The 21299-nt window shown below is 39.2% G+C and overlaps 1 protein-coding gene and 1 long non-coding RNA gene across 6 annotated transcripts in view; one reads left to right on the top strand and one right to left on the bottom strand.

The window, feature by feature from the left end:
• Positions 1-21299, top strand: part of PRKCD (protein kinase C delta) — a 66982-nt gene that overhangs the window by 4589 nt on the left and 41094 nt on the right. The window lies entirely within an intron of this gene.
• LOC142603272 (uncharacterized) lies at positions 9341-20670 on the bottom strand. Of its 2 annotated transcripts, none has more exons than XR_012837162.1 (3): positions 20502-20670; positions 16224-16335; positions 9341-9353 (listed from the first exon to the last, which is right to left on the bottom strand). It is a non-coding gene; the product is annotated as an uncharacterized LOC142603272 (long non-coding RNA). The 2 variants fall into 2 exon arrangements; XR_012837161.1 differs by lacking the exon at positions 20502-20670 and adding an exon at positions 16811-17035.

Below are 21299 nucleotides of genomic sequence, written 5' to 3'. Positions count from 1 at the left end.
TTTATTTGCCACTGAGTGCAATGCTCTATCTGGAAGTTTATTTAAGGATACTTAAGCATAGTTGGTACTCATATGATAATAATCATGTTTCATAAAGTCTTGGAGTGAACATCACAGATAGCTTCATGAAACTGATGCACACTAAGCTTTTAAACCTTGTATGATACTTGCTTGACAGCTAAGGGAGGAGGGTGTGTACTTGCCATCTCCTCCCATTTGATCAGCCAACCATCAAATTTATCAAAAAAATAAAAAGCAGCACCTCTCTGTATGCCCCGTAACAGGAGTATTTGGAATTCCAAGGTCCTCCCTGCTTTTGAGAACAAAACGCATCTGCAACATATATTTGTATCCTGCTATTCCTAATACTTTTCCTTAGAACTGTGAGCAAACTGTGGTCTTGTTTGGTTGAAGTGTAACCGAAGGGTTTCACTTTTTACCCATCGGTAGTGAAAGTGGAGTTGGGATAGCTCCTAGGAAAGTGGTTAATAGGTTCAGGTATCGTTGCACTAGGCATTGTACGTGTCTGTAGCAAAGAGACCCTGCTAAAACAAGCTTAGTAAGGGTGCCCCTCTTTTCTGAGGAGGTGCACGTGGGCTGAATTCCTTTCTACCTCACTGGGCTCAGAGGAGTTGTCTGAATTAGCATCCTGTTTCTTGTCTCCTGGATGGCTGAAAGCCTCTAAAATGGGATGTATGTTTGTGTATAAGTGGTTTTGAGTTGCATTATGTTTAGTCTTTTGCAGTTTCACAAATTATTTATGTATAGACTTAGTTTAATCCTGGCTACCTGCTATAAATACAGCGTATCTTGAAACATATGCAGTAAATCTTGAGTCCCAGCTTTGTTCGCCACCCCATGAAGTCATTCATGCTACTGATTTGGAGCTGAAGGCCTAAACCTGTGTTGGTTTAGCCTAGTTGTTTGTTGTGGGACAAATTTGTGATGATGAGATGACAAAGAAAGAAAACTGCATGGTTTTTTAGCACTCAAATGTCAAGTTACTTTTTGAGTGTTTGAATTTTTTTTTCCCCATCAATGCCTATTTATTAGCAATCTAATAAAATCCTTGTTTATATATTTTATTCTTTATCATATTCTCTTGTTTCTTGAGTTTAAGCTTTGCCATGTTTTTTCTGCCTAAGGAACTCATGAAATCTGAGTGTTTAGTCAGTACTACTTTGTTCCTCATCATACCAATGATACCTAATTTACTTAAGTGCATAAAATCTATCAATATTCAGTATGGCAAACATTAAAAGGGAAGATGGATTTTTGGTAGCAATACCAGATTTGTCTTTCTGATAGTAAAACTTTTTTTTTTTTAAACTTATACCCCTTTTTTTTTTCTTTTTTTAAGATTTAGACGCTTGAACATGTAGATAGACACTTGAAAAGATGATCAAAAATGTCTAGCAGCCAAACTCAAGGTTAAGCTTGGCTTCTGTAGTCTGCCTTTTTCTGGGAAATTCCCCAGTGAGTACAAAGGCAGTGTAGCTAAGCTATTGCTAACACATTGTTCGATGGCTGAACTATGCTTTTCTAGCAGGAGAATGTATTTGATTCTTGTTTGAACAAAAGAGGAATCTTGTATTTCTTAAAAGAAGCAGTCCCTCCTTTTTGAAAAGCCCTCTGTGTGAGAATTTGGTAGGAAGATACAGTCCAGCCAGTAGCAAGTAGGGCCCATTATAGGCTCTTAACTTGTGTTCTCAAGTAAAATTAAGATGAATAGACATAGTGCAATAACTTTGAAAGACTGTCATGTTTGAAATATGACACTGACTGCCTGTACATTTTATCTCAAGATTTTTATGATAAATTTTGTAATGCCTCTGGGTGACTGCATTTTGCTGGCATGACTATGTAACCAAAATGAGTATTTTGTACCTTACTGATTTTGTTAGTGCCTGTTGAACTGGAGAAAATACTTCACTTGCTAAAGAATACAATCGTGTGTCAGAACATTTTACTGGAAAACTCTTGTGAAAGTAAGATTTATTCTTGCTTATTTTAAAAAAATGTATTTAATGTATATTCCTGTAAGAGGGAGCACAGATGGCTGACTTACATCAAGTAGGTGCTGCCAGAATCTTTCATTTTGATAACGAACTCTGTTCCTTTTATAGATTAAATAAAAAACTGGATCTGAAACCCTCAGTCATATAAGTATCTCTGCATGTGAAGGAGTAGATTTGATTATAGATGCTTTCAGTACTGATAGATCTCTGCTTTTGGTTTTTTTAAAGAAACTTTTTTTTTTTTTAGTAGCCTGGTTCTTGCACTCACTGAGCGATGATGATTACATTTCTTCACGTCCAGTGTGCTGGTCTGTTAATGCTGCATTTGTGCTGAGCTGTGAATTGCTCAACAAGAGTTTAGCTACTTCCTTATGTGTGTGTTGGCCAATGACCATGGCCTTCACTGAACTCAAATAGTCTTACTAATGACTTGGGGATGCCGATTACCAAATATCCAGAGCAGATTTGTCTGTCAGGGAATCACGTGAGCTCTCTCATATTACGTTTGCTTGTGTTCCTCGATAACTGACAGGAGCTGACATGATTTCTGTTTGACAAGTTCATCTCAGAAGCAGCATACCACGGGCAAGAGTTTATTAATATGGACCTAAACTCTTTCAGGTAACTTAAGAGCTAAAATGCCTCCAGTTTTGCTTTGACCCGAATGCAGTGAGACGTTGCACTTGAACATTTCTCCTGTTGTCTCAGGTAGAAAGGAGATTCCAGCATCCCCAGTTACCTAGTTCCTTCAAACCTAGCACAAGGGTTAGAGAAGGACTGGTAAAACCAGGGGTCAGTAGACAGCGGTTGTGTCCTGCCTAGAAAAAATCCTGTCGGGGAACTAGAGAGCAGGAAGATACAGCTTGAAGCAGTATTACAACTTTGGCAGGTATCTTGGCCCTGACTCTGTCCCATGAAAGCAGCATCTCTTTTTGTGCAAGTCCAGTGAAGTTGTTCTACTGTGGGACTGACGCAGTTTAGCCCCAGCTGGCAGCTGAGCACTACGCAGCCGCTCACTCACCCCTCCCGTGGCGGGATGGGGAGGAGAGCGGAAAAACAACGGCAAAGCCTCGTGGGTTGGGGTAAGGACAGTTTACTGGGACAGCAAGGGAGAGGGAAACAATCAGCAACAGTACTGATAACAGATGTTCACAATGGCTGATAACAGAAAGCAATTTACCGAACCCATGACAGCCCATCCAGGAGCCACCCTGAACCCGCCCATGCCCGACTTAGCCCCCTTTTATGGTGAGCATGATGTCACATGGTATGCAGTAGCCCCCCAGCCAGCTTGGGTCACCTGTCCTGGCTCCTTGTGAAAATTAACTCTATCCTAGCCAGAACCAGGACAGGGACTCCTCACCTTACAACAGCAGAAGAGAAATTTCATGAGGGGATATTGCCAGATATTTTCTCCTGGTAGATTTTTTTTTTTGTACAGGCCTTTTTGAAGAAACATGTGATTTGGACCAGGGGATTTATAGGGCTGTCTGTTAATCCCCAGTTTATTGTATTAGGCTTGTAGTACGTTCTTAGGCTTTTTTTTTTTTCCTTTCCTCCAGTTTCCTTAGACCCTTACAGCAAGGGAATCTGCAATCAATTTATACCTCTCCGCTCATCCATAATCGCTGAGTAGCTATTCTGTTGGCAAAACTTGCTTCGTCGCATATACACTTGAGAATATCTTTAATATGGAAGGTTCTCTGGAATCTAATTCTCCACATTTATTTGGTCTCATTTTTATAGAGGTTGGGTTTTTTTCTCCAGGAAGTCAGGGCATGTCTGTATCATTCAGGTTTGCTTGCCCGAAGGTCTCAGCTGTGATTGCTGACTTCCCTGGCTGAGCCATCACAACCTCAGTGCCGGTTCACCAGAACTGTAAGTCTCCAAGACAATCTGTTCCAGTTAAGGGTGAGTTTTGTTTCATTTGTGCAACAGGCTGTTGTACTGCTGTCGTTGCATCCAACATGCATGCTTTTGCGTGCAAATACCTCATATTGCTATCCTAGGTAAGCACTTTTGGTGTACGTATACATCTGTTTTATCTGAAGTTAGAACAGGTTTCATCTGAAGTGGATGATAATGCTCTGTTGCAGCCTATACTGTTTTTTCAACAAGGCTTTCCATGTTGCTCTATTACTTAAATTACTGGATCTGCACCACCAACTTCCTGCACCACAGGCACCCATGTGTCCATTGAAGGGAATATGGGGGTTGCCAATGAGGGAAAGCTGGAACGCCGAAGCTGCAATTTAGGCACAGAAGTTGATGGATTACTATTGTAAGATAAGCAAGTGGGAGAGGGAGCAGCAATACGAGTATAGAGATAGACCTGGAGTGCAGCAGGAGCAGCACAGCACAGGGCAATAACTGCCAGGCTGTGCGATGCTGCTTATCCGTGTTGTGCCATGTTTGTCAGAGGGGTGCTGCCAGCCCTGTTACTCTCACTTCATCCCCACAAACTCCGGCTCCTCTCCAAAACTTTCGCAATGCAATGCAAATGCCCACCAGCCAGGGCTGGGCCGGGGAAAGGAAGTGGAGCTCTGGTTTGTTGCTGAATTCTGTTTTCTGTTTCAATTTAATTTGCAAGCTTGGTTATTTCTAGCACTGCTGCTAAGATTTTCAAGGCCATTCCAGAGTTTTAATATAATCTGTACTAGTATCTGTCAGATTGGTTTTCTGACCTATTTAGGGTATTGCAATTTGGAATTAATGTTGCTTTTCTTTTCCAGTGGGTGGCAGTTGAAGCAAAGATAAATGTTTATTTGCTTGGAAGTTTATATATATATATGTATTTAAGGAATGGGAAGAGAAGCCACAACAGACCAGATCTTTATTGTCTCTCCTTATGTTGAGCTCTTTTCTTTTTTTATTGCATCTCCTAGCTGGAAAAAAGGGCAAATCAAAGGACCTCTTGTGACCAAAAATCCGCTTATAGTTTCAATCTCCTCTACTTTTTGTGTCTTGTTCTGTTGCTTGTTTCCTTATTCTCTTACCAGTTAGTAACTGTGAGCCCAATCTTTCCGTCACTAGAGCTTTGCATTGTGTAAGCCTAATTTCAAAACTTTGAAGCAGGGAGCTGCAAACTTACAGCAATGTGTTCAGCTTCAGATTTGTATTTTGATTTTCAATGTACCATGTAGGAGTATTCCTTTCTCCTTTTGAAAAGCAAATCTTGACAAGAAGTCTTCAATACTGATTCTTAGAAATTTAATATATATTATAACCCTAACATTATTTCCTTGAAGGGCCAGATTTTGACTGAAAAGTACTTTCATGCACATGTCTTACGTGAAGTTAGTGTATGTCTTAATCACATCTGAGTTTCAAGTATATATTATTAAAATATCATACTGGATTCCAATTACTGCTTGCCTAAAGTACACATTAGTGCATTTAGTGAATATATAAGTAAAAAATAAGTGAAATATGTATTTATGAGAATACAAATATAATTTTAATGTATAAATTACTGCATTTCTAAATGTAGTAGAGATCAGGTTAAATCTATTTTTTAAAATTGTAAGAAGTATGTATATCAGTGCTGAAACCAGAAGTTGAATTGAGAATTGTTCTTGCATCATGGAGTGCAATTTGATGTACTCTAAGAAGAACTGAATTTCACTTTTCCCCCCCTCCTTTCTTTCCAAGCTGTTAAAACAATGATAGGGCTTTTCCAGCCCTTTCCAGTGCTTTACATTGTGGGTACATACTTAATGCTGCATAAAAAGCTGAAGTCTTTTATTTTAATGATTTTTTCTTTTTCTAGGGATGAACTAGCAGTTCATCTTCTATAATATGTGATTATAGCTAATTTACCAATTAATCCTCATCTTCTCCCTGAAGAAGATGAGGTCTTTGGTATTTAATGTAGCTAGGGCAAAATATATTTTGTTAAATTGGATAACATTATTATAAATGTATTTCAGTAGCTTTGCTGTGTCCAAATTGAGTCAGCTTATCATAGCTAAGCCTTGTCTAAGCATATGTGGTGTTCCACTTTAAATCTGTTCTTATGTTGATGCAGTTAAATAAAAAAGCTTATGCAAACGCAGTCATTCTGAACACTTATAAACTGGTTTGCCACTTGGTGTGGATACCAGTTCTGCTGCTGTTAGAGCAAAGTTCAACTTGGTTGACAGATGAAACTTGTAAAATGATTTAGGACTCTAAATGGAAAAAAAAATCCAGGAAGAAACCTTTCTACCCCTTCCAGCCACATGAAACAGATGATGAGAAATTAATGACCAGAGAAGCAAGGAGATGAGCTTTGTCTGGTTGATAACAAAACTGATTTTACTTATCAGCAGTATTCTTTGGCTGTAATGACCAAAAATGGAAATCTTTTTTTAAGCTAAAAATACTATGAAAGCCATGACATAGCACATAATCAGTTTTGTCAGAGACACAGTCAAACAGAAAATTACTCTTTTTTTTTCTTTTTCTTTTTTGTTATAAGACTTTATAATAACATCTGTGATGACTGTAATGCTGTAATGTAAGTCAGTAGAAAAAAAAATTAATTTCAGTTCCTTTAATTTAATTGTCAGTTTAATTTAATTGTCAATTACTGGATTGTCATTTGCTGGAAAAATTGCTGTACACCTCTATAGATGGTGAGGAAAAGGCTCTGAGTTCTTTTAAAACATTTTGATACACACACACAAGTAGTGATGGTATGCTTGAATTCTTGATTTTTTTTTACTTTCTTGAAGACTTCATCTCATTGGCAAACAAATCTTATTGTGGGGGCTGTGGAAGGATTTTTGCATTATTTCTAGTCTAGGGAAAAAAATTATGGTTTTGGTCTTTTTTTTTTTTCTTCTCCCACCCCCCCATAAATCTGGTTTTCTTACTACTTCTACTTCATGCTGCTTTCCAGTGAGTAACCTGATCCTAATACTAAAAAAATTTTTGAGTGAGTCTCAACGGAGGGATGTTTTCTTTGTTTGCTTTAAACAAGCCATGAGAGTTCTACAGCTCTGTTTTGAATTAACAGCTCTCCAAGCCAGGCTGTATGCTTAAGGCTTCTCAGGCGCTGTGGTGAGGCACTAGTATGAGCATTCAAATACTTCAAAGGAAAGACAGCTATATCTAGAGGCTTTATCTTCTTAAAAGGACAAAAAAAGATACCAGACTCATGAAATTGAAAACATTTGCTGTGGGCAAGGTGTCCCAGGCAGACCAAAATGGAAGAATATATTCTTGTTCCGCTGCATTTAGTTTTGCTTTAGTTACTAAGAGCACCCTGCTGCATAGTAAGTACAAGTTAAAGACAACTTAAAAATATGCCTGTTTGTGTCTTTGTGCTTTTGGTATTATTTCTGTGGTCCTTTAGCTCTTATTTGGAGTTCCAGTTGCAGTAAGTAAATGAAGAAGAGCATACTTATGGTCTTCTGCTCAGGGTCTTTCGAAAGTACGCTTAATACCCCTACTGAATTGCTTAACCATTAAATCTCACAAAGTAATTTATTAGGAAATTTGCAAAGTTATGAAAAAGATATACTTTGAAGTACATAAGTTTCTATACTTTGTAAGTCTTTTAAAGCCTGTGTATAAATACCATAGCGTAGCTCTGTCTACCATCTGTGCTCGATGCATGAAGCAATGGAGTGAAGCGAGGGGGGAATGATTGGAGCTGGATGTGGGACTCTGAAGAGATATAAGAGCAAGAGCACTTTTATACTAGATGGCAGAATTGATCTGCTTCTGCTTGTCCCCTAATGCGTTGTGTAGTTTGCGTAAATTGCTTGCTTGTTGCTTGCCCAGAACAACATGGGTAATGCATCATGTTTTCTTCAGTTGTTTGCTTGTTTTTCCTGTTGCAATTGTGGGTGCCTGGTTGGGGGACTCCCTGTAGGCTGTCATCTTACGTGCCTTGCTGCCATCCCCATCTCATGCAGTGCAAGTGCTGAGCCTTCTGGCAGGGTTACTTCCCTTAGCTCTCATCCATCATTGTAAGGCCGACCATGCTGAGCTCAGCCGTGTGTGCTGCAAAGCAACACTCGCTTCTAGCTTTGCACAGCCTGAGCCCTTCTTTGTCAGAAACTGGAGAAATTTCCACGTAATTGACAGTGTACAATATTGCATCAAGGCTGGAACAAAGATGAGGTAAATGTTTCTGCCAACATATTGGGGAAAAGCAAATAGTTGTGAGACTTTGAGTTTTCTTGTGCATTCTTTGGGACTTTATGATGTATTATAAAGTTTCTGAGAGATTTTTTTTTTCCCTTGAAGTTGGATTTTACACGATTTTCACATCTCTTGTGCCCCTGCAGGTATGTTAATAAGATGGGGAGAAAATGAGTGAAGTAACTGAGAGAGGGTTTTGTCATCTTGGAAAAGAAGCTGGAAAAGCTTTTTTGGGTCATTTCACCTTTTCACAAGTTCTAGTTAAACTTTTGCTCAGTATTGCTTGAAGCCGTGTTCTGATACTGACGGCTCCTCTCTGGAAGCAATTGCAGAAGAACAGAATAGCAACATCTTATCATCCTCATATTTACCTGAGATTATGGTTGACTGAGATTGCAAATCTTCACACTCAACTGAACAGCATTTCTCTTTTTGAATGTTCTGAATGCTTGCTCTGATAAACTGCAAGAAAGGCATCTTCTGGTTATCAGTGAGCAGAACCATTTCCCGTTGAAGATGGAACATAGTAACAGGGAAGGTGGAAACTATAGGGAATCCCCGGATTGTGTTTGGTGCAGCTGCAAGTTGGAGTCACAAGTTGTAAATCAAAGATGGGAGATGTAAGCCTGTCCTCTCAGCCTCTGAGTCTTTATATGCAATGCAATGATTTCAGTTGATGCAGCATTTTTTCTTAAACTTTTCTCAATATTCCCATGCTATATAGAACTAGCACTCTTGTAATTTGTGTTCATCTTGAGTTGGGTAGCTGGAGGTGGAGGGGGTTGGCTGAAGAACCTTTGTACCATGTGTCCATTAGTTGCATCTCCTTACAAACTCAAACAGTACAATTGCTTTTTGTCTTTGCAAATGTATAGCGCCATATGACATCACATGCATATGACATTCATAAATAACCTGTGGTGAAAATGTTCTTCCAGCTGAACGATAATAACAGCTACAAGTAAGTAATAGTGTCCCTAGCAAGCAACATAGTAAAAGGGAGTCGGCTGGTTGCTTTTGTTCCTTTAATGTGGATCCTGGAATCCAGAGGCTGGTTGACTCTGACTATGTGCTTGATACATGTATTTCTAAGCTGGTTCCCACATCATTTTTGTGCTGTAGATGTCCAAGTTGTGCATCGGCCTTTTGGAGCACCGTGCTAGTGCTCTGGGCATGCTCTGAGTTTTCAGGTGCTGCTAAATACTAAAAAAAAAAAAAAAAAAAAAAATAAGCTTTGACTTTGAAATAGTTTTTAAAGCTGTTTGGTTGTGTGTTCCAACTGTGCAAATCAAAACATAGCATTCTTTATAGGTCAGTAGAAAGGGCTGAACCAGTAGCAGTGATGTGACCGGCATGTTACTTAAGGGATCTCGCAGCAGCATAAAGGGGTTTGCAGCTGCACCAATGAGAGATGTTGAGGGGCCCGAGAGGGGATCGCAGATGAACTTTATCCTGTGAGCTACATCCAGTGCTAACAGTGCTAGAAGTAACCCAGCAGGGAAAGCAAAATGCTGTTTTACTTCATAGCGCAACCAAGAGCCAGAAACCTCTGCCCTTCACTCTGCCCAGAGCCTTTTCCTATTTCAAAGACAACAAGGTTTATCAGTTGCTGTTAGACTTTGGTTTGCCTACACGTACTCAAATACTGTCTAGCCCATCATATCAGGAAGGAATTAGATAGTGACTTGCATTACTTGGGCTCACCAGACTTTGAACGATATTTGAGTACAAACAGATTGAAAGCATTTAATCCATTTTTTTCCATTGCTGTAGATGTGCTCACAAAGAACTCAGTATGGTCATAGTTTAGCTGGCATAGTAGCACCATCATTGACATAGAAATAAGTAAACTCTCACATTCATACTTCATTCTGCAAGCTTGTGTTTCAAGAATGAATTTTCCCTTACTTTAGCCAGGCAGCCTATTTGATTTAAATGTTATTGAAGGCAATATTTTTTTCCTTCTTCTACAATTGTTTTAACCAGTACCATTGCACCTGTTAAGGGATGTGTGTCCCCACCCTCCCCCTCACCTCCACTCCCCCCTCCGCCCCCCTGAAATAAAAGCTTTTGTTGTTAAGGTCTGAAAATAGCAAAACAGAATTTTGATATTGCTTTAAGCAAGATAAATTAATATGAAACTTCAAATTCTGTACTTTAAAGCACATTTTCACATGACATTATTAATAGAGCATATTTCACAGAACTGTTTTAAACTCATCTTTCACTTTTATACTATGTATTCCTGTGCTCCACTTCCTTATCCTATGCCTTTTATTTCTGTGCTTTGCTGAAAAGCCAACTGCAGTTTGATACTTCTGTCTTTGAAAGACATTTTTTTACAGAGAAGGTCTGCGGTGAAACCTTTTAAATCACAAAACTCTGAAAAGCTTTGTTTTTCTGTTGTCTAGCTCGCTCTCTTCCTTGACCTTTGGTTTCTGTGATACATAGGATATATCAGTAGCAAACAGTCAAAAACTGATATTAAGAAACTTCACTGGTTTACTTTGATTCTCTCTCTTATTTTATTCCTTCCAGAGACTGATGGCAATTTGCTTGTGCTCCTAGGAAACTTAACATTTCCACAGAGAGTCCAGTGTTAAAACAAATAACCAATTCCAATGGTAATACTAGCAGGAAGCAGCATACTGCAACTTAATGAATTTCTGAGATCAGTTATTAAGTCATCTTTCCTTAATTTGTTACATGGAAGCTGCTGATTTTACAGGTGTCCCAATTTTGGAGAAAAATTTATGGTCTCTGATAATGTGTACAACTTTAGTTTAGAAATGAATGGTAAAACTCCAGAGAAAAAAATGTGATGTGGTAAAATGCATTTTGTCCAAAATTAAGTCTCTCAGCCATCCTAAAAGAATGGGAGTGTTTGGGGTTTTTCCCACTTTTTTTTCCTTCTGAACAAAATCCATTGTGCTGTTGTCAAGTCCTCTGCAGCTTGCAATCAGACGTTTCCAGGATCTGTCACAATAATTAGTTTGTTTGAGTCTCTTCAAAGGAGCAACTTAAAAGATTTTTATTTTAATTGCTGAAGTTTTGCATTAACCTTCCCAATGGATGTGTGTTCATTAGCTAGCAATATAAGAGGTAGCAGACATTCAGAAGTTGCTTACAGCTAAAGGTTTTTCCCTTTCAAAATGCTTTGTAAAGTCAACAGAGCTCTGGGTACTCGGTGTAAAATTCAGAGCGACTGTACTGTGATCAAACAGTTCTGCAAGTGTGTACAGTTCTTTGAGTCTGTCACAGTTTCCTCTTATTTAGTGAAATACTTTAAAAGAAGTGACATGACATTAGTGTCAAGTATAAAGGTATACAAATAAAGTCATGTATTCCCATAAAACCCCACCTTTGGAAACACATTAGGGTATAGAAGTTTTGGTTCTTTCACAGTAGCTGTTTTGTCCTGCTTAGTTAGATTTTTCCCATGTTTGAAAGGGTCTTTGTTACACTCTTTGGCTCTTCTTGCCGTTGATATACAGGGCTGATGCTTTCCTGTTTAGGGAAAAATTGCCTAGACTCACCATGCTTTTTCTAATAATGCTCATAGAGCAGAGTGTCATCTTGGAAAATGTAGCAGCTTGAGTTTTATTCAGCTGGTATATTTTGGACCTTTACCATGTTCTCATTTATCTCTCACTCACAGAAACTACTCTAAAATGGCAACCATTTAATCTTTTTTAGATTATAAAGCCCTTGTTATGGCTCCAGAGCTTGATGGCTGAAACTTTACTATACACTTTGATCTACATTTTTTTGTGTTAGGGTTTTTTTCCCCAGTGCCTGTGGAAACATACAAAGCCCTGATTATTCTCAGGGGCTAATATAACTTTTTATGGAATCAAATTTAAAAAGGTCTCTGTTAGATTAGTGCAAGCATACACATGCTTTACTTCATTTTGCAGTTGTATTTATTGTGAAATCCTAACTCTTCTCTATGAAGGCACAGCTTTAATAATTTTGCTTTCTGTCTCCGAGTGGGCCCTTTTTCTGTGAACAAGGAAAAGATTCTTGGTGGTGCTTGTATGAAATAGAAGGGTTCCTCTCGTCTGCCTTCCAACTTGTTTTCTGTCATTCACATTGTAGGTATTGTCCAATTTCAGGATATTTAAGCGCAATAAAGTTATAGGAGTTGGAAGAAGCTTGTGCCTCCTTGTCAAGAGCTACATGTACTATTTCAAATAATTATTATTGACTTCAGTGTGAGTGTTCAAGAGAATGAGGATCATGCAGTTCAGTTTGATTGATGCTCCATTTACAATGTGGAAAGCTTGTCTCCTGCGGCTCTGCCCAGTTTATCTGGAAAAGCAGGAAAAGTTTTCAAGCTACAAGGCTGATTTGGATGGATTCTTCTCAATTTCGCTCAGTTGTCGGCTGTTATTTCCTGGCAGGTGCAACTGCTGTGTCTGCTCCCTGAAGAACTCTGGCACTGTGACTTAGATTTGCCATAGCCTTGGTCTTAAAAGTTGTAGGCTATCTAAAAGAAAACTCATATATCTGGGAAGATACTACCAAAGAAAAATCAAAAAGAGGTAAACAGTCAGTCTGCAAAATATTTCGTTCTTTATTATTTGAGTTAAACAGAGTTAAGAGTTTACCTCAATAGAGTTAAATTTTTGTGGGTAGGCTGTACTAGAAACAGGTAGGAAATTTAGATTGTTGCACTGGGCTTCCTGAGAAAGACAAACCTGGTGAGTTGTTGGGTTAGCACATTACTCATCTATACCTTGTGTATTCAAGGAAAAATCCCAGATACTCTTCTGATGATGTGACTGTTTCTGTATTGCCTAAGCGTAGTTAGATGCGGACCATATCCAAGAGTTTTTGAAGACAGAATAAAATTCTAGCCAACTATGAAAGACAGGTATGACAGGTGAGTACTCTTGGAAGACAATTCAATTTATTATGCAGCTATTTGAAGTGGCAAGCTTCCAGCTTTCCACTTATAAAGGAAGATAATTGCCTAACAAGGTCACTGGGAACAAGGAATACAGGGGGATAGAAATTACGTCCTTCTCTGTTCTTTAGTAGAACAGGTCCTTTTATTTCCCAGACATGCTGGAAAGACCCACTAGGCCAAAACCACGCCAGTTCCAGACACTATGTATATCATGTGTCCTTGCTTTTCCTGCTGCTTGCCGGAAAAATGGGTTTATGAAATGTTAAAAATGCCCAAATGAAGATTAATATGCAAACTACAACTGGGCCAGTCTGTAGTTGTGGTAGCTTCCTTAAATGTATGAAGGCTGGAGGAAGGTGGGGGTTTTTTGGTGTCCTTTAGTTCTGTGGGAATTGTATCTTATTTCTGATTTTCAGTTTGTTTGCTTAAACTGCTCTGAAGATATCATCAGTAATTTTCTTGTCCTTTATGTTGTGTTTGTGATTAGAGTAACTCAAGCTTTTTCAGAGTGTTCACAGTGTTATTGAGAGATGGGATTATCCTCATTTTAAAGGAGGGAGATTGTTACAGGAAAAGCAGAAGATTCTCAGCTATTTAAGATGCTAATCTCATATTTTGTTTTTTAACTACATACACCTATGTCTCCAGAATACATTCCTAAGTGATTTCTAGCCATATCCTAATAAGGAGGTGAAATATTTTGTGTGAAACTTTGAGAACTCCTCTGTCCCTTTGAGGGAGAAAACCTGCCAGGTCTGTGGAACTTACAACTATGTCTAATTTTAATTGCCACATTGAAGTAACTGAGAACACATCTACTAATCAGAGATATTAAGCAACTTCAATGGAGTTTGCCAGCAGTCATGCCTGTAATGCATGTCAGAGGCTATTACTGCTATTTTGAATGAATCATTTGGGTAACAGAGGTCATAACTTAATTTGTAATTGTATACATAAGTACACAGAATACAGGAGCTACCTATTAACTACTTCTGCATTATAGTATCTTTTCACTGTCTCATCACTCAAAAATGTATTTTCAAAGGAAGAGGAGCAATCTGAAAGAAGTATGTGCTTATATAGGTTCTTGATCTTTTTGATGCCACACAGAAATATTTATATGGTATTCAAATAATGCATGTGGAATAAACACACAAGTGTCAGTCAGCTTCCAGAAAAGTTGCTCAGTGTTTTCTCAGAAGGCACCATCCTTCAGCTTCTTGGCAAAAAAGGACCTACTGCTTGGAAATGAGCCAGTTGTCCATCTAATGAAATTCCATAGCTGGAATAATGATCAGCACCCAATAGAAGATTAAAAAAATACTTTAAATATCTGGTTTGTCTCTTTTAATTTTTTGTTTCTTCTGAAACAAAAAGCCTCTGGCTGCCCTCACAAAAAGATGGGGGGGGGGAGAAAATGAAAAGAATAAGAAAAGAAAAAAAAAGGCCTTGACTAATAACCTTTCTCTCCCTCCTGTTGCTTCCTGCCCCCCCCCCCCAGATACAGTAGTCATGCAGTTCTCTAAACTGTCTTAACGCTTTTGGCTTTCGAACATGTTTGAGTCATATGTTACATATCTACGTCTCTCCTCTTTGCTCTGTGGGTTGGCTGTTACTAATGTCTCTCTACCTACCGTGTGGTCCAGAACATTTATTTCACCTACTGGATACCAATGAGAAACAATCTCGAGTTCTTAAGGAGCTCTGGTTACCTCTGTTAGGTGATCTTAAGTTGTATTTTGCATTGTATATACTGTTGGCCCTCAATGTAATGTTTGAGCATCTCTTTCCTGTTACGTACTTAAACATTATTTATGCAGTGTTTGTAAACTTACAGGCAGAACGTCTGGGAATGTTTGGTGCGTTCCCATAGAGCTGAACTGTATTTTGACAGCTGGTTAGTGCCACAAAACCTCCAGTGGCTACTGCTCTCTAGCTACGATTCCTCCACCAGTTAAATGACTTGTGATAGTTGTTCTGCAGACATGGCTGTGATTGACAATCTGGATTGTAAAATTGTGACTGTTTGTGAGATTGGTTCAGCCCAGGTAATTTTGCTTTCATCTCTAAATACGGAATCCATAAATTCAGCTCTTTGTTCCAAGTTGAGCTGAGCGTTGCTGTTAACAAATTCTATTTTTAATATTACACTTTGTTGCCAGTTTTCATGATTAAAGCACTTTGGCATGTATATAGATCTTGTTTTATTAGAGCAAACTAAGGAACAAAGACGTTAAAGGGTTTCTCAAGGTCAAACTCAAAGGAAAACAGTACAGTTCAACTTAGGACCTTATCTACGTTTATGGACACTAACCTCCCTCCCTGTAGTAGCAGAAGTCACTGATTGCTGCTATGTAATCTCTCCTTGTTCTTGTTTATTTTCGAATGTGAAAATGAGGTTTCAGTCATTGTTTGTAGTGAGTCCAACGAATGTTGAAACTTGAAAGAATGCTACTCTTGTTTGTTTCCTATTTGAGAGATGCCTGCTGAAACTAAGGTGAGCTAGGCGTTTGTACCAGGACGAAAAAAGGAGGACCTTAGCTGTAGTGATCCTCAAAATAAAGGATTTGGATAAAGTGTTGTGAAACTTCTATCAAAATAATTCCTCTCTGTGTGCGTAAGGAAATGGATAAAAGAAAGAGCATGTTTTAAACCTAGTCTTGCCATTTGTCTGTTCTGAATTACAACTGTCTTCAGATACCTTCTAGCCAGATAGTTGAGTAGTTAACATAAGAAACTCTTGCTAAAATGTAGTTTGCTAATGCTGGTTAATACACTAGGAAGGGAATATCAGAAAATAAATTTATCTTTAAGGTTCTCTTTTTCTACTTCCCTGGGTATTTCCATACTCTGTCATTCCTTGTATTTAGCTGGTTTTACTTAGCATTATTTATTGTGAAGATACTGGTAGGGGAAGCTTGGGGTTTTGCAAGGTAGTAGTTTTGTAGGATAAATAGGTTCTACTTAACATTAAGATGAGATATAAACTGAGAACTTGTCAATTAAGGTGCTATCAATATCTACATCAAGCCTGGCCGATAGTCTTTGCATCCAAAACTAACATGCAGTTACGTTCATCTGTCCTTCAGCTCTTCAACAGATTGTTCTTTTGGTTGGTTCAAACATCTAGCCACCCACCAAGACCATGTCCAGCTCCTTACCATTGCTCTAGGCTTCACAGGACATTGTTCACGATCTTAGGAAACATTTGGAGCCACAGTAGTTCCCAACAACATTATTACAAAGTGCTTTTCATGGATGTGCATTTAAAATCTGTGAAAGAAATTGAAGCGGACCTAGTATGTGCATTTGGTATGACACCATAGTAAAAATAATATTACAGTCATTTGTGCTATATTTTGCTCGCTGCTATAGTGTTTTAAATAATCCTTACAGTATGGGACATACTGAGCTCTAAATAGCTCTTGACTTGGTATGAAGATTTTTTTACTTTTGCCATAATCATAAAATTACTTTTGTTTTTCAGGCCATTTGGAATAAACTTGTTGCAGGGCCCTTGAATAGCTTTTGAAAAAAAAAAAAGTTGTTATTCTTGTTTATAATTTTATAAATTACTGTCTCAAAGGTGAGTAGACAGTCTACAAACTCTTGACATGCCCTTTGGATATTATGTTTGCTGATTTTGTTTCAGAGCTGAAAAAGGGCTTTGAAAGAGGACTTTGGAACTTTTAATAAGTATATGTAATGGCAGATTACCTGTCCCTGCAATTCTGAGCTATATACTTACTCAGCACTCTTGGTCCTTGGTTTATGAGTAAGCGAGGAAGTTGGGAGTTTCCACAAGAGTGACTCATATCAAGGAGGAATCTTAATACTTTTCTCCCCTGTCTGACCATGGGAGCAAATTAATTAACCTGCGTATATAATGCATCTTCCCAAAATTACAGAAAGACTGTTGATTCCACTTCCTGTAGGAGACAGGATGAAAAATTCTGAATATAAGTTCAGTAGTGCATTGCCTCAAAAGCGGGTAGAATTGCTGTTAGGAACCTGTAACTGGCCATCCTGACACCTTGCTTAACTATAATATTGACTCTTCCTGTTTGTTTTTGAAAGAAATAGTAAAATTCTGACTTTAAGACTTTAGAGTATAATCCTTAGATATGATGACATCTTGCTACTACTAGACAAGCCTTTCTCTATCCATTTGGTCAGCTTCCTTTTCTAGTAGTTAGACGGTGAATGGTTGTGTTGGTTTTGCGTGGCAAGGTTTTGGTAGCGGGGGGGCTACAGGGGTGGCTTCTGTGAGAAGCTGCTAGAAGCTTCCCCTGTGTCTGACAGAGCCAATGCCAGCCGGCTCCAAGACGGACCCGCCGCTGGCCAAGGCCAAGCCAATCAGCGCCTCTGTGATAACATATTTAAGAAAGACAAAAACAGTTAGAGAGAGCTTTTGCAGCCAGAGAGAGGAGGGAGAAGATGTAAGAACATCTGCAGACACCAAGGTCAGTGAAGAAGGAGGGGCGGGAGGTGCTCCAGGCGCCGGAGCAGAGATCCCCCTGCAGCCCGTGGTGAAGACCATGGTGAAGCAGGCTGTCCCCCTGCAGCCCATGGAGGGAGGATGAGGGGGTGTAGAGATTCCACCTGCAGCCCGTGGAGGACCCCACGCCGGAGCAGGTGGAGACACCTGAAGGAGGCTGTGGCCCCGTGGGAAGCCCGCGCTGGAGCAAGCTCCTGGCAGGACCTGTGGATCCGTGGAGAGAGGAGCCCACGCCAGAGCAGGTTTGCTGACAGGACTTGTGACCCCGTGGGGGACCCACGCTGGAGCAGTTTGCTCCTGAAGGTCTGCACCCCGTGGAGGAGACTCACGTTGGAGAAGGCCGTGAAGGACTGTCTCCCGTGAGAGGGACCCCACGCTGGAGCAGGGGAACAATGAGTCCTCCCCCTGAGGATGAAGAAGCGGCAGAAACACCGCGTGAGGAACTGACCGTAACCCCCACTTCCCGTCCCCCTGTGCCGCTGAGGGGGGCGGAGGTTGAAGCCGGGAGTGAAGTTGAGCCCGGGAAGATGGGAGGGGTGGGGGGAGGTGTTTTAAGATTTTGGTTTTATTTCTCATTCCTCTGCTCTGTTTTGCTTAGTAATAAATAAGATGAATTCCCTCTCTAAGTTCGGTCTGGTTTGCTCGTGATGATAATTAGAGAATGATCTCTCCCTGTCCTTATCTCGACCCGTAAGTTTTACCTTTTCTCCCCTGTCTAATGAAAGAGGGGAGTGATAGAGCGGCTCTGGTGGGCACCTGGCCCTCAGCCAGGGTCAACCCACCACAATGGTGAACGGGAATGGAGATCAGAAGTAAATGGATCACAAGCCTAAACCTTGTTCTTTTGACTCTCTCATGCCAAGATTGTAAATGTAATACTGTGTTGCACTGAGCTCTGAGTCTGCACAAGTATCTGGAATAACCATTTCTTTGTGTAGCTGTCGTAATTTCACTAGATGATGCTAGAAGAATTTTAACTGTATCTTTTAAACTTGCTACTGCAAATTGCTTAGAGAATCTCACCATTTTCTGTTTGGAGAGCAGAAATTAATGTTTCCATTGTATAGCATACTGAAAGTTTATTTTGAATTAAGCAAGAGCCGAAAAATATTTACTGACAAGAAAAAACAAACTGAACAGTGTTTTCTCTTCTGTAGGCAGAGTTTATTGTACTTGCCCTAAATTTCAACATGGTGTTGGAAGTTATAAACAGTGTCTGTGGAAACAACTCTACCCCAGTACCAGTTGAGGCTCCTAAACTGTTTTTGTATCCTGCAACAGTACAGATTAATGCTTAAAATGCTTCTACGTTCATTTTTTGTTCAAAGACTCAAAGTAAAACTCTAGAACTGCTCAGATTTACTTTCAAACTGGGTGAAGAATCTATTTCTTGGGCAGTACCTACACTACGCATCATCGCTCCATAACAGTACTAAATACTTGGGGTATTCGTTACTTGTAGTATCTGCCTCTTTCAGAGGTAACGGCCTTGGGAAACTTTAAAAAAATTTGGAATAACTGGGGATTTAAAGTCTTGTAACTCCTAAGAATCTGATTAGTACTGTTGGTGTTTGGTTTTTTTAAATTAACTATTTTCCATTTCTCTTAATTTGCTTATGCTAGTTGAGTGTCTTGTATCTGTCTTCTGTTGTAAATGAATGCTGTTGCTAGAAAAAATGTGTTAAGATTATTTGCAATGGTAGGAAAGAATCTATAGTCACCATTTTTTTCTGTTTCTTCCTTGAGAAGCACTTGTTTTATTTTCTAAGTATCCTTTTGTCCTATAAAGAATGGTAGGGCAGATGCAGGCTTTGTTGTTCTAGAGGTTTCTGCGTAGTTTTTGTGGGTGATGTCTGAAGGGTTTATTCTCCATTTTCCTTTTTTCACTGTTCCTCTGGAAAAGGAAATGAAAGCAGCTTGACTGGTCTGTATCATTTGCTTGAGATGTGTAAATTGTTATTGCGTGTAATTTTTTCATACATGACTATAATCCATAATCCAAAGAAAATAAGGGCAATATTTCTGTAAAACCACTGAGCAAATACTGCATGATATACAGTATTTCCATCAGTAATACTGGAAACATTTTTCTCAGTTTCACTTATACAAGTAGACATGAATGTTCAATTTTGCCTTTTGTCCAGGGAGCTGTTATCCATATTTGTATATGTTTGGCAGTCAGGATTATATCAAATTTTTTTATATAGTCAATGATATATGTTTAATATCATGATTGCTTTATGCTAATATATTTATAATAACTTTTAAGCTGGAAAAAGCCCTAGACCTTCAGTGCAACAAAATGTTAGTGTGGGGAGATAATTATGAAAATGATTTTTCTTTCTCAGGATATCTGGTCTTTGATATACATTTGCATATATTACCAATAACCAGTATTTCTCAGTACACATCTTAGATGAGCAGAGGGCACTGACAATCATGTGAGGTTCTTTTCTCCCTTCACATTTCCTCAGATGAATTTTAAGTGATGTTTTTTATAATTCTGACATTTTCTGTCAGAAATAGGTTTCGTAGCTTTATTCTTAGAGGTGGATTTAGTTTTAGAACAGTTAAGAAAACCCTAATGCTGTAATTGGAAAACTGTATCTTGGACAAGAAGATACATTACAGGAGCATAAAAATTATATTTACAAAACTACTTTTTATTTAAGGCTTTTCACATTACAAGCAGATACATTTTTCAACATAGCTGTGTTTCAGGTCCGAGTAAATTTATTTTTTTTAATAGTCCCACACAGGCAGAATGGGGTTGTCTGTTAAAGGCTGGAAATGTAGCTGTCTGCAGCTTTTTTCCCCACAGAGCTGAAATCCATTGGGCCAAAGTTGATTTAACTTTTGTTTGCTCAATACAAGGGACTCTCAAATTATCTGGGATGGGGACTAACTTTTTGTAAGAAGTGGGTTACGGGCATCTACTTACCTCTTTTTAGTTGTATGAATTGCCTCTCAGTCCTGGTCACATAACGTGTCTGTGGGTTCGGCAGTAATTGCTAACACAGAAAAAGCAGTATTAGAACAGGATTTATGTACTTAAAGTGCTGTAGTGGAAGCAAATATCCAGACCTGTGGGGAAAAGCCAGCATCCTGTGGGCTGCAGAGTGCTGAGTGCTATAAACCGTAAGGCAGAAAGGAGTCTTTTTGGGTTAACTTGTGCTGGGGATGTGGCTTGTTGTAAATAACAGGAGAGCTGCTTGCCAGCACCCACTGCTCGCTCATTTGATGTGTGAGACAGAGGATATGGCCACTGCTGCATGGAAGTGAAAGGTATTTCAGCTATACAAAATGCTAGGGTAATTCAGTAAGCTGGGATTAAGTAAGCTGCATAATAAACAGTATGAAAGAGCTGCTTGGCATTCAAGGAGGGAAAGAATCAAGGCAGTGTGGACAGCTAATGCACAGAGGAAAGATTTGGAGGCAGGACTGGGCAGACCATTAAGGGTAGATCTGCTCAAATTACACTATGAGGAAAGAGAATTTCCCACTCGGCTGCCTGGGGACATGCAGTCTTTCCATGCTGATAGTTAAGAAAGGGATCTTCTCTAATTGCAAGTGGGAATATTTGCATTTGGAACTACTAGGAGCATTTTGGTTCCTGTGTGCTTCACTCCCTTACTGTCTGTTACTTGCCTGTCCTTTTTTAAAAGTACGGTTGCCCTGTGAAGATTGGGAAGAGCGTTGTACACGCTGTGTGTTATTGCCTTAGGAGCATTGTGGTTAA

Source organism: Balearica regulorum, chromosome 10 (genome assembly GCF_011004875.1).
Source record: "Balearica regulorum gibbericeps isolate bBalReg1 chromosome 10, bBalReg1.pri, whole genome shotgun sequence".
In the NCBI taxonomy this organism is placed as follows: domain Eukaryota; kingdom Metazoa; phylum Chordata; class Aves; order Gruiformes; family Gruidae; genus Balearica; species Balearica regulorum.
This window is presented reverse-complemented; position numbering and strand designations above follow the sequence as displayed.